Genomic DNA, 11,767 nt, shown 5'->3' with positions numbered 1-11,767 from the left:
TTTCAGGTACCTGCCAAGCACCATCAACACTTCATTGTGGTTGTGCTGACACAGTGCTCTGCTCACTGCCAGGTGCTTTTATCATCCTTGAATATATAAATCACCAGCAAATATTTATAGTTTGTCACAGAAAAAACATCTCAGTGTCCACCTGGGGTTGGTTACAGAGTCCTAGACCAGCCTGTGGGAAACAGAAGCAAAGATAAACAATTCCTGTGGGTTGTTTTTCATTGTGGTGAAAATGGGATTCTTGATGGAAGCTTCAAACCAAGCATTACCTGAATAACCACAGAAAAATTAAAGCTGGGGAAATATTTGCAGCCATTCAGTTCTGCAGCCCAGCACCAGAAATTCACCTCCACAAGAAGAAAACCAGGTGGGTCCTTGCAGTGCCAAGTGGGGGGAAAATGTGTTTCAAGCTGAGCAGCTGGGAAACCTTCCAGAATCACAAATACATGCTAAGAAAACTTTTTTTTCCCTACTTTTTTAATCTACAGATAAAATAATTTTTCATGTAAAAGTCAAGTATTAATCCTTCCCCCATATCTTGTAGATGAACTTTATTTTCCAGTACCTAAAGGGGCTTCAAGAGACCTGGAGAGGGACTTTTCCAGGGACAAGGAGTGACAGGGAATGGCTTCAAGCTGACAGGTGGGGATGAATTACAAGCAAAAAATTCTTTATTTATTCAGAGGGTGGGGTGGGTGCCCAGCTGTGGCTGCCCCTGGACCCCTGGCAGTGCCCAAGGCCAGGCTGGACACTGGGACTGGAGCAGCTGGGACAGTGGAAAACGTCCCTGCCCATGGCAGGGGTGGAGATTTCTTTAAGCTCCCTCTCCAAACAAATCATTCTATGAATGGAAATGTTCCAGACAACAACGTTTTCTGTTTCCTGTGCTGGTGACGTGGATGTTATGGCACACTGCACTCCAAGCACTTGCAGCAACCATTTAATGCTTTCATTTTTTTCATTATATGTAATTTGGGACTTCTGAACAAGGAAGTGGGGAATGCATGGACAACCAGAACAGCTAAAAGCTTTCAATTAGCTCAGTACGTAGTTCAGTGCAATAAACATCAGAATGAGTTTGGGTTTATAGTTTTTTAAGCCAGCTTCTGAAGCAGCTGCAGTGCTCAACTTTTAAAATCATTTCAGCATCACAACAATCTCAAAACTCCTGCTGCAATGAGGGAACAGAAGCAGGTTCCTTTCCACTAAAATTAGCCCAATTACAGATGCCTTAACGAGGCCCCAAGCAGAGTGCAGAGAATATGGGCATTTTATTTTCTGTCCAAGAACAAGTCAGAGGTCATTTCTTCCTCTAAAAGCCTCAGGGAATCAGGAAGTTTTATGAGACAAGTAAAGTAACAAAATGGAGACTTGTTCAATCTCTGCCCCACCATCCTGTGCCACACACAGAGATAAAAGTCTTAAAAAGAAAAGAAGTTATTCCATGCCAAGGCGGAAGATGTGGCCACATCCCTGGGCACTCCCAGGCAAGCTTTCCTTGAGGATGGCTCCACACTCCAGGCCCTGCTGGCAGGGCAGCAGAGCTGTTTGTACAACCTGGCAGAAATGAGGTCCTTCAAACAGAGCTGGAGATTCTCCTGCAGGAGCCCTGCAGCTTCTAACCTGCATGGCATGAGCAGACCAAGCCCTGTCTCTCACTGAGAGCAACCAGTCCTGCCTCGAGCAGCACAAAACATCAGCAAAGCCTCTAAAAGCACTGCTACACACTGTTTAAATATTTTGCACTGTTAATGAGGGGAAAAATCACAGTTTCATTAAATGTCACTGCCCAGCTAGAAAGATAAAGCAATGCACAAAGGCACAACACTTGTCCTGCTTTTTTATAATGAGCTGGGTCCTGATTCTGAGCATAACGTGGGAACTCTGGGTTTATCCAAACTGCCTTTTTTCCAGGAAATCTGATATTCCTTTTGCAATATAACTGATCATTTAGCTGCAGAGGATGCTCTGCTTTTTTGTGCTCTCATCTGGCTGTTGCAGACTCTGCTTTTCCCTCCCTTAATTAAGTTACTCTGCACTGTATCCAGCCTGCCAAGGGACACAGGGATGGAGCACAGCTTGCACTGAGCTCAGAGAGAGGCAGAAACAAGGGCAGGAATGGGAATGGGAGCAGAAATGGGAATAGGAATGGGAATAGGAATAGGAATAGGAATAGGAATAGGAATAGGAATAGGAATAGGAATAGGAATAGGAATAGGAATAGGAATGGGAATAGGAATAGGAATAGGAATAGGAATAGGAATAGGAATAGGAATAGGAATAGGAATAGGAATGGGAATAGGAATAGGAGTAGGAATAGGAATAGGAATAGGAATAGGAATAGGAATAGGAATAGGAATAGGAATAGGAATAGGAATAGGAATAGGAATAGGAATAGGAATGGGAATAGGAATAGGAGTAGGAATGGGAATAGGAATAGGAGTAGGAATAGGAATAGGAATAGGAATAGGAATAGGAATAGGAATAGGAATAGGAATAGGAATAGGAATAGGAATAGGAATGGGAATGGGAATAGGAATAGGAGTAGGAATAGGAATAGGAATAGGAATAGGAATAGGAATAGGAATAGGAATAGGAATAGGAATAGGAATAGGAATAGGAATAGGAATAGGAATAGGAATAGGAGTAGGAATTCCTGGGACACCTCCAGGGGTGGGAAAAGCAGAGTGGCACCAACCCAGGACAGCCAAAACTCCAAAAGCCACAGCCCTTGAGTGACCAAATGAGCTCCAGTGCTCTGACACAATTCCATAATTCCCAATTTGTTCCTGAACCACTCTGCTTTCATTTCCTTTTCTCTTTGCACAGTAAACCAAGTGCTAACGAGCCTGGTGAATGGATGAGGAAAGGAAAAGTTGTGTCACTTCTTCAGGTAAGACAAACACTGTGTGATGGATTGGAGGCTCTCCTGGCACTCAGCTTCAATCTTTGCTCCCTCCTGATTCCCTGGAGCTCCACTGGCACGGCAGGGAGAGAACAAGGACAGCAGCAGAGCCTTGCCAGCCTCCACTGAGAGACTGAGAGCTCTTGTTAATCATCAAAGGACTTGTACAATCGTTGCCATTATTTAGGAAATGGTCCCGTGAATGTGTCAGGTGCCTCCTTCAGCATTTTACAGACTGGCAGAGCATCAGGCTCAGGAAATGACACAGGAATGGAAAACAAAGATACTTGGAAGAGGATTTTTCACTTGGGATGGAAAACAAAGATCCTTGGAAAAGAATTTTTCACATAGGATGGAAAACAAAGATCCCTGGAAGAGGATTTTTCACATGGGATGGAAAATAAAGAACCTTGGAAGAGGATTTTTCCAGATTTGGTAAGGTCCTGCTGGGAAAAGGCTGATCAGGGTGACTGTTAGCACAAGCAAGTTCAAATCTGTTGCTCCAATCCATTATTGGGCTGCTTAGATGCAAAGCTGAACTAATTTGCATTGATTTGTAATAACTTGCCCAAACTCACTCAGGAAATCCAGTATGATGACCTATTATATCCTTGTGGATGGAGAATGTCCCATTCTCTTCCTCCTCCCAGTTTCCAATAACTCTGTCCTGGGAAGAACAGAATTGTATTGCTTGAATTTCACTGGGAGGCTTCTCAGACTGCAGCATCTGTGCACATTTGAAAGGTTTCTGAATAAAATGAATCAGGAGATAAATGAGAATGAACTAACTCATCAGCATAATCAAAATAACAATTTAGTCACATTACAATTCAGACAGAAACAACACCCCAAATGGGAAGCAGATATAATTAGCCCTACTTTCAAGCAGTATTAATGAACTTAACAATCTGGTTAACATAACTGCTTAGTAATTGATGTATGCAAATTTAACATTTCTATCTCCATTAGTGAAGTTTGAGAGGAAATGACAGAATATGTTCAAATTAATGCTCTACAAGGTGAAAGGCAGAGCAGTGGCTGCTGTTTTAGCAGCCTGGATCCCAGACACTGATTTATCAACTCCCACCTCTGAGGAGCAGCTGTGGGAGCCTGGCCTGACCTGGCAATTGGATGGGGTTTGGCTTCTTCTCATTCCCACTGAGCAGAGGCTGAACCACCTGGCAATGGTTAAAGATTCTGCTGCATCCTCAACAGGGTCAGGATTTCACATCCCACACCCATTGCTGGATTTTGGGAGAGATGCAATTAGATGGACAGAATGTGATGCTTACAAAGTGTGCTCTGAAAAAGCAATAAAAGTAACTCTATATTTTTAAAGAGTAGGGTTGAACAGGGGAGAAACAAATTCACAAATGAATTTGTCACACGGGTAAAATAAACTTCACTACCTGAACATCACATAAGATTCATACAATGAAGAAGAAAAAAAAAAAGCCAAACCCAAAAATAATTAAGCCAATGTGCATATCAGATTCTGAACTGAGCAATTTTGCAGCACTGAGCCTAGAATGTAAATGATCTAGTCTGTGGATGTCTAAAGGTTACTGCTCTCACAGTTCAAATGGAAAAATGTGTTCATCAAAAACATATCTATTAGCTTCACAATAGTAAGCACTCTGTGAATACCAAGAAGTATCTTAGGAATAGGTAATGCTGAAGGCTTGCCCAGCATCGAGGCAGCTGCCAATTTTCAGAAACAATTACTCAATTTGCCAGCAAACATATTTTCCTTCCAAGCTCTGGAAGGAGAGGCCTGGTTGTACCCACACACTAATGCTCATGTTTGCAGCTCCATATACTTCAGTATTTTTAATTTTATGGTAACTTGTCTTCATATAATTTTAGAGATTCTATTAAATATTTTATAGGGCAGCCCATTGTAAATCAATCTCTGACATAATGTACCATTAGTTCCCATAGATCTTTTTCTGCAGCTCAAAAGCATTTCAATAAAGCTCTAAAAGCCCTGGCAATGACAACACACTGTGTTGTGCATCACCATGGCAATGCTTCAGAAAATAGCTTTGATTTGGGGTCAGGAAGATCAAACATTAGACTAGATTGAAAGTACAGAGTTCATCTTGATACAACCTGAAACTACCATGGCCTGAGTGTCTGTTCTCAGCTGCTGAGATTGCAGGCAAGGCTGAGAAAAGAGGAATCCTGCTGGATGCTGAGGGGATTCAGACCTTCAACAAGACCCAGCCAGGAAGTCTCAGAGCAGGGCTGAGCCAGGAATTCAAAGTTTGAGCCAACCTATGTCAAAAAGGCAAGATTTCAAATAAGAAATTCAAAAGAAGAGATTGTTCTGGATCATCTGTGGTTTCTTGTATCATTCATCCTTTCACTTAATCTTTAAATGATGCAGCTGGACTGGTCTAAGGTGTGAAATGGTGCTTTTGCCTTGGCTGTGAAAGAAAAAAATAACATTTTTGGTACATTTGAAACCTTTGCTGCTCAGTAGCTTGGCAGCTGCAGAGTTAATCTCAGCCCTAGAAAAGCACAACATTTTTAGTAGAGGAGGTTGTTTGAGAAGTTGCTTAAATTTAAAAAATGGCAAAAAAATTTAGTGAAGGGAGAAAAATCTTGTTTGTGTTAGTTTGGAAGCTGGGGCAGCCACCCCAGAGAGCTTGTGCAAGGTTCCATCAATGGGAGATGAAAATCAAACTAAACAGACAAAGAAACAAATTACCTAAGAGTGATACAGGGGAGAATTCTTCAGTAATACTTGACTTCAGATCGAGGGTGACTCATAAAAGAGAGATGTCCTGGAAAAACAAAGCAAAATTTTAAATATTCACTTGTTTTTCCAACAGCTTGTCTCACCCATGTGCTCTTCTATAAATACAAAAGTAATTAAGATTATAAGTATTTCATTGGACAGTAAAGCTGTGTTGAAGAGCACTTTGCAGGCTCCATTCTCATCCAGGTACATGAAATAAGACATGAACTGCTCATGCAGTAATCTCAGCTTGGTAAAAACCAAGAGATGATTGATTTACTTATTAATAAACTAGGACTTTTTCTTGGAAAAGCCAATATTTAATATGAGCTTGGCTGTCCTGAGTTGCAGGATGGGGCACTCGACCTGTTCCCTCCCTCAGGATATTCCAGGTGCACAGAATATCTGTGTGAGCCTCTTCTCTGCCTCACTCAGAATCCCAGAAAACTCAACTACAGATTTCTCAATCTGAGAAATCAGATTTCCTTCAGCTTTGCTTCTGCTGAGCAGTCCAAAGCAGCCAGAATTGTTTAATTTTTAAAGTGTTCTGTTAACTTCAAATTCTTTGCTCATTTCTATGGAAAAAGGAGACGAGGGTTTTGTCTTCAGCTCCAGATTTCCATCATTTCAGCTAAATTCAGATCACCTGAGAGTGGATGAATCATCTCTAGGTCATTAACAACTGCAGCTCCTGAAGCTGGCACTGAGCTCGGAGGGGAATTTAAAGGAATTGGATGTTTTTGTCCTTCACCTCTGGGTCTGCTGCTGCCAGGAGTGTGGCTGAGCTGAGCCAGGAGCTCAGGAGGTAAAACCCAGTGTGACAGTGACAGCCTGGAGGTACAGCCAGGCTGCTGAGGCTCAGCTCATTAATTAGTCCTTCATTAAAGCTCGGGATCTGCATATGGGATTAATGCTCAGGAGCAGCTGGCCAGCAAGGAGCTGTCCCATGTCCCCATGTGCAGCCAGCAGGGTGACAGTCACACCACAAACAGCCCACATGCTCATTATAAAAGGATGGATTTTGCAATAAAAATAAAATTTCATATGAATGAGGAAGCAGCTACATTCATTTTCTGCAACAGAGGACAAGCATAGTTTGAGGGGTTTTTTATGAGGCCCCAAATATGGTTTTAAAATACTTGCTCACCACCAGAATTCTTTTTATCTTATGTGCTTCAAGGAATGTTCCAAAAGCCACCAAATTATTGTGAAGTACAATTGAACCTGAGCCTGAGAGCTCACAGTTTTACACTGTGGTTTAAGAAAGAAAATGAAGAAGAATTCTGAACTGTTTGGAAATCAGAGCCAAATCTGTTAATCAAACTTTTTCCCATGCTCACACACCCAAAAAAACCCCAAAAAACCCAAAGTGAAACCAGTATTGATTACAGATTATCACCTGCATTTATTTTCTAATTGCCAAACTTTGAGCATTCATATGTGCAACCTTCAGTTCCTTTCATATTAATAAAGATATGGGAATAGCACAAATTCTGTAACCTTTATTAAATGTACATGTTTAGAAGAAAACTGTATATTTAGAAGAGAAAAACAGTTGGAAGTGTTCCTTGATCTTCAAAAAATGCCCAGAAAGTTGAATATTGGACATTCTTGACCTTTCTAATACACAAATATTCCAGCTACAGAAGAAAAATGTAAAGTTCACCCCTGTTATTCTACAGCAGGAAATAAAATGCTGGACAAGGGGAGGTTTTTAGGTTAATACTAGGAATTTTTTTTCCCTAAAAATAAAGATCCCTCCATTCATTTGGAGCACTTGTAACAACTAAAATAAAAATATGCAATATAGACCTAATTTGTGAGCACCTATAGTTGCTGCCTTAGAAATTCAATTCAGATGTTGATACCAACAAGTTAAATATAATGTAGATCCCTGCAGAAATTATTGCAAATTTTATCTTCAGTCCAATCCATTTAATGTTTGCAGGAAATTATTTTTAACCATTTTTTGAAAGCTCCAGTGGCTTATGCAAGAACCCCTATTGTTAACCTAGATGGAAAACACTTTTCTAGCTGGCATTTTGCATCATTTAAAAAAAAAAAATAAATCTACTGCTGAGCATGAATACACAGCTTAAAATTGAAATTGGATTGGCATTGTCCACTGAGGTATTTCCTGTGAACTAATTACCTCCTCATTCCTTCAACTAAATAATCTGAAAATTCCCAAGGTTTTTTAAGCATTTTGTGCTTACACATGGTTTGCTACAAGGCCAGGCCCTGCTCAGCTGTGCCTGGCAGCGTGGGCAGAGGCAAATGCTGCCATGTGCTTCCAGGGTCACATTTCTACCTGTTCCAGCCTGAAAGGGAAACTTTCTGAACAGAGAGAAATTGCAGTTCCAGGCTGCTGGTGCTGCTCAGTGCAGGACAGAGCAGAGGAGCAGGCAGGAGGAGCTGCCAGAGGGGAGCCAGGGCTGCATCTGGGGACAACATCTGGGGAGAAATCCTATTGCAGGAGAAACAGGTGTGGGGACATCTGGGGAAAACATCTGGGGAGAAATCCTATTGCAGGAGAAACAGGTGTGGGGACAACATCTGGGGAGAAATCCTATTGCAGGAGAAACAGGTGTGGGGACAACATCTGGGGAGAAATCCTATTGCAGGAGAAACAGGTGTGGGGAAAACATCTGGGGAGAAATCCTATTGCAGGAGAAACAGGTGTGGGGACAACATCTGGGGACAACATCTGGGGAGAAATCCTATTGCAGGAGAAACAGGTGTGGGGACATCTGGGGACAACATCTGGGGAGAAATCCTATTGCAGGAGAAACAGGTGTGGGGACAACATCTGGGGAGAAATCCTATTGCAGGAGAAACAGGTGTGGGGACAACATCTGGGGAGAAATCCTATTCCAGAAGAAACAGGTGTGGGAGACATCTGGGGAGAACATCTGGTTCTGGGAGAAACTGTAGGGACACCTGGAGAGAAAACCTGTTCCAGGAGAAACAGCTCTGGAAACATCTGGGGAGAAATCCTTTTTCTAGAGAAACTATGGGAGACATCTGGGAATAAATCCTATTCCCAGAGAAACAGTGAGGACATCTGGGGACAACATCTGGGGAGAAATCCTATTCTAGGAGAAGCTGTGGAGACATCTGGGGAGAAATTCTTTTTCTAGAGAGACTGTGGGAGACATCTGGGAATAAATTCTATTTAAAAGAGAAGCTGTGGGAGACATCTGGGGAGAAATCCTACTCCCAGAGAAGCTGTGGGAGAATGGAGTAAGGAACTGCAGCAGAGGAGCCACTGTGGGCCCTCTCAAGCTCCCCCACTCTGTGATTGCAGAGAGCACAAGCTCTGGACTATTTCTCCCCAATTTCACATGTGTGCACTTGTTGCAGGTGACTCAGGAGCTGCTTTATGTAAGTTATTGATCTGGGGTCTATCAGCTGCTAAAAATTCCTGTCTGCCACTGGTGGGTGAGAAAATTACTCAGGTATCACAGCTGGATGGCACTGGCACTAGGAGCTGAGGACAGATGACCTGGCTCTTAATTAACATTCCCAGTTTCTATTAATTTCATCATCTGCAGCCTGGGGGTGATGTCACACTGGAGCAGCAGTGACCCAGCTCAAAACAACCCTGCCCAGGCACTTTCAGCCCTGGTGATGAATAATGGATGTTTTTGTAGCTGTTCTGGGATTCTGCTTCTCAAATCACCTCTGTCCCCATTCCCAATCTCTTATTTCCTTTCCCTGCAGTTACCCAGGAAAAGCAGAGGTGCTCAGCAGAGGGGTTTTTCCAAATTTTCTCCTTTTTTCACTCTCTTTACATGCCAGGTTATTATTCTGGGCTCTCTGTGAGTGCTGAATGTTCTGGTTTGTCATTTCAGTGCCATCTCAGCTTCAAAATGGACCAAAGAGTTCATAATTTCCTCCTAATTTCTTGAGTTTATTCTGAAAACAAAAAAGAAATAATCTGAGCTAAGCCCAAGCCTTTTCTGCTCACGGAGAATTAAATACTGATATTAAATACTGGCTTACAAAACACTGTCGTGTTCATCAGCACAGCTCCTCTGCAAGTAAAGTGAAGATAAAACAGAATTATGAATGCTCATGTGACTTCTGTCTGCACAGAGTTTTCCTGTCAGAGCATTTAGAAACACTTCACCCCTCACAAAACCAGAATTAAACAGCTCTGGGCCTCGTTGCAGCAGTGTGAACTGCTTCACACCAGCTTTTAGAATGAATTATTTTGGTGTAAAAATCCCTAAAAGATGTGTACATTTTTCTTCCATTGTTTAAATAGCTTTTAATGTTATTTCCATGGAAACCACTTACAAGTGCATGCCTGATGTTTGTGGGTTCAAGCATGATCCAGGAACTCCAAATCCCAAAGGCTGCATCAATAAGTGAATTCCTGAGGTCCATTCCCAGCAATTGATACACACTGATGTTTATTTACTCCACAAGCCAGCAGAAAACAGGGCTGATTTACCCAGAGAAGGTTAGAGCTGACAATATATATTTTAGGCCTTTTTCTCCAGTACAATTACTTTGCCTGCAGTACTGTCAGAAGCAGCTTTTCAAGTAACAGGCAAAACTGGGTTTTGTAACACCAAAAGAGGAATTCTTTCTTTTCAGGCCAGCAAAATTCAGACTCACTTTGGCAGCAGAAGAGCCTCTCCCAAACCAAAGCCTCTTGGTTAGCTGTGGTGAATGTCACATCCATTAAAACCTGATTATTCCACAAACAACTCAGAGCAAAGCACCAGAGAAAGCTGAGGGTTTCTGGTTATTAGCAAAACCTTCAGTTATTCAAGGGTTTAATAAATCTGGCACCCAATTAGAAGCAAAATATTCTCCCAATTCATTGTTTTTCTTAATTATCTTGAAAGCATTTCTAGAAGGCAAGTGACCAATTAGTCTGTGGGGTGAGACATCACAGAAACCACTTGGGGTTTCCACAGGACTGGATCTGCTGCTGTGGCAGACTGGTAATTAAGGCACAGATCACTCTGATTTACACCCATTTTATAATTGCAACACTACTCATGTCACTGAGCTGCACCCAACTAAACCAAGAGTGTTCTCAGCTTGAGTTTCTTCAGGAGCTTTTGGAATCAGGTTTTTTTTTTCAGGAATTCACTAGGCTTCTGGAAAAAGAAAGAAGATCTGTTCACAGACAGCTTTTCTTCCACTTTTTCTGTTTCTCCTTTGCTTTGAATGCTTAATAATCTTTGTACAACATTCAATGTTCTTATAGCTTTCAAATTTTCAGCTCTTCTTCCTGATTCCCCTTTTAAATTCACATTACTCTATCTCCTTGCTCTTCTTTCCCATTTTACCAACTCTGGGGTCACAACAGTGTAATTAAGAATTTGCCTCAGCAAACTCCAGTGAGAAGTCTGTGACAAACCAATAAAGTTGCTAAATCCATGAATAATAAGTGAATTTTCATGCTCTATCCCATAGGATAACAAATAATGAAGAATCTGTTACTCATTATTAATAAAAAATAATGAATAATGGGATATTGGGAAGAAATTCCCCCCTCTGAAGGTGGGGATGCCCTGGCAGAGAGAAGCTGTGGCTGTCCCTGGATCCTGGCAGTGTCCAAGGCCAGGCTGGATGGGGACAGTTCTTGCTCCATCCCTGTTCCAGGGGAGCTGGTGAAACGCTTATAAAATTAGGATTTTAGTGACCTTGCTGAAAATAATTAAAAAATTAGAAGGGAGTAGTTATCTGAAACTTAAATAATTAATTGTCTGTCATTTCATGTTTGCTCAGCTGCGCTTACAATGGGAAAAGACGAAACTAGGGAGCAGAACCACAAGAACATAGACAATGCAACCAGAAACCCATTCTTTGCAAAATTGGTCTATCCCCAGAAATCATTTGTATTGTCAGTGATAGAAAAGGTCAAGAGTTTAGGGTGAGGAAGACTCGCCTTACTTCCTCCTTTTAAGACCCCTCCCCATGAAAACGACCCCAGACTTAATTTAAGAAGTCAATCACGCAGGCTTAATAGCTATTCAAGCTAATTACCATAGGAAGCGGGAGATGGCTGTTATTATGAAAATGTATTTGTTTGATTCCTTTGCTAATAAATAGACTTTGTGATCACCTGTGATTTTGCAGTGTGTGTT

The 11,767-nt window shown here is 41.7% G+C and overlaps 1 long non-coding RNA gene across 1 annotated transcript; it reads right to left on the bottom strand.

Annotated features, from left to right (window-relative positions):
• Window positions 1-2,675: 2,675 nt before the first annotated feature.
• Window positions 2,676-6,224, bottom strand: LOC306809749. Its single transcript, XR_013776302.1, has 4 exons — window positions 6,024-6,224; window positions 5,628-5,703; window positions 5,027-5,191; window positions 2,676-3,662 (listed from the first exon to the last, which is right to left on the bottom strand). It is a non-coding gene; the product is annotated as an uncharacterized lncRNA (long non-coding RNA).
• Window positions 6,225-11,767: the final 5,543 nt, after the last annotated feature.

This window comes from Erithacus rubecula, assembly GCF_903797595.1.
Source record: "Erithacus rubecula genome assembly, chromosome: 18".
NCBI classification, from domain to species: domain Eukaryota; kingdom Metazoa; phylum Chordata; class Aves; order Passeriformes; family Muscicapidae; genus Erithacus; species Erithacus rubecula.
This window is presented reverse-complemented; position numbering and strand designations above follow the sequence as displayed.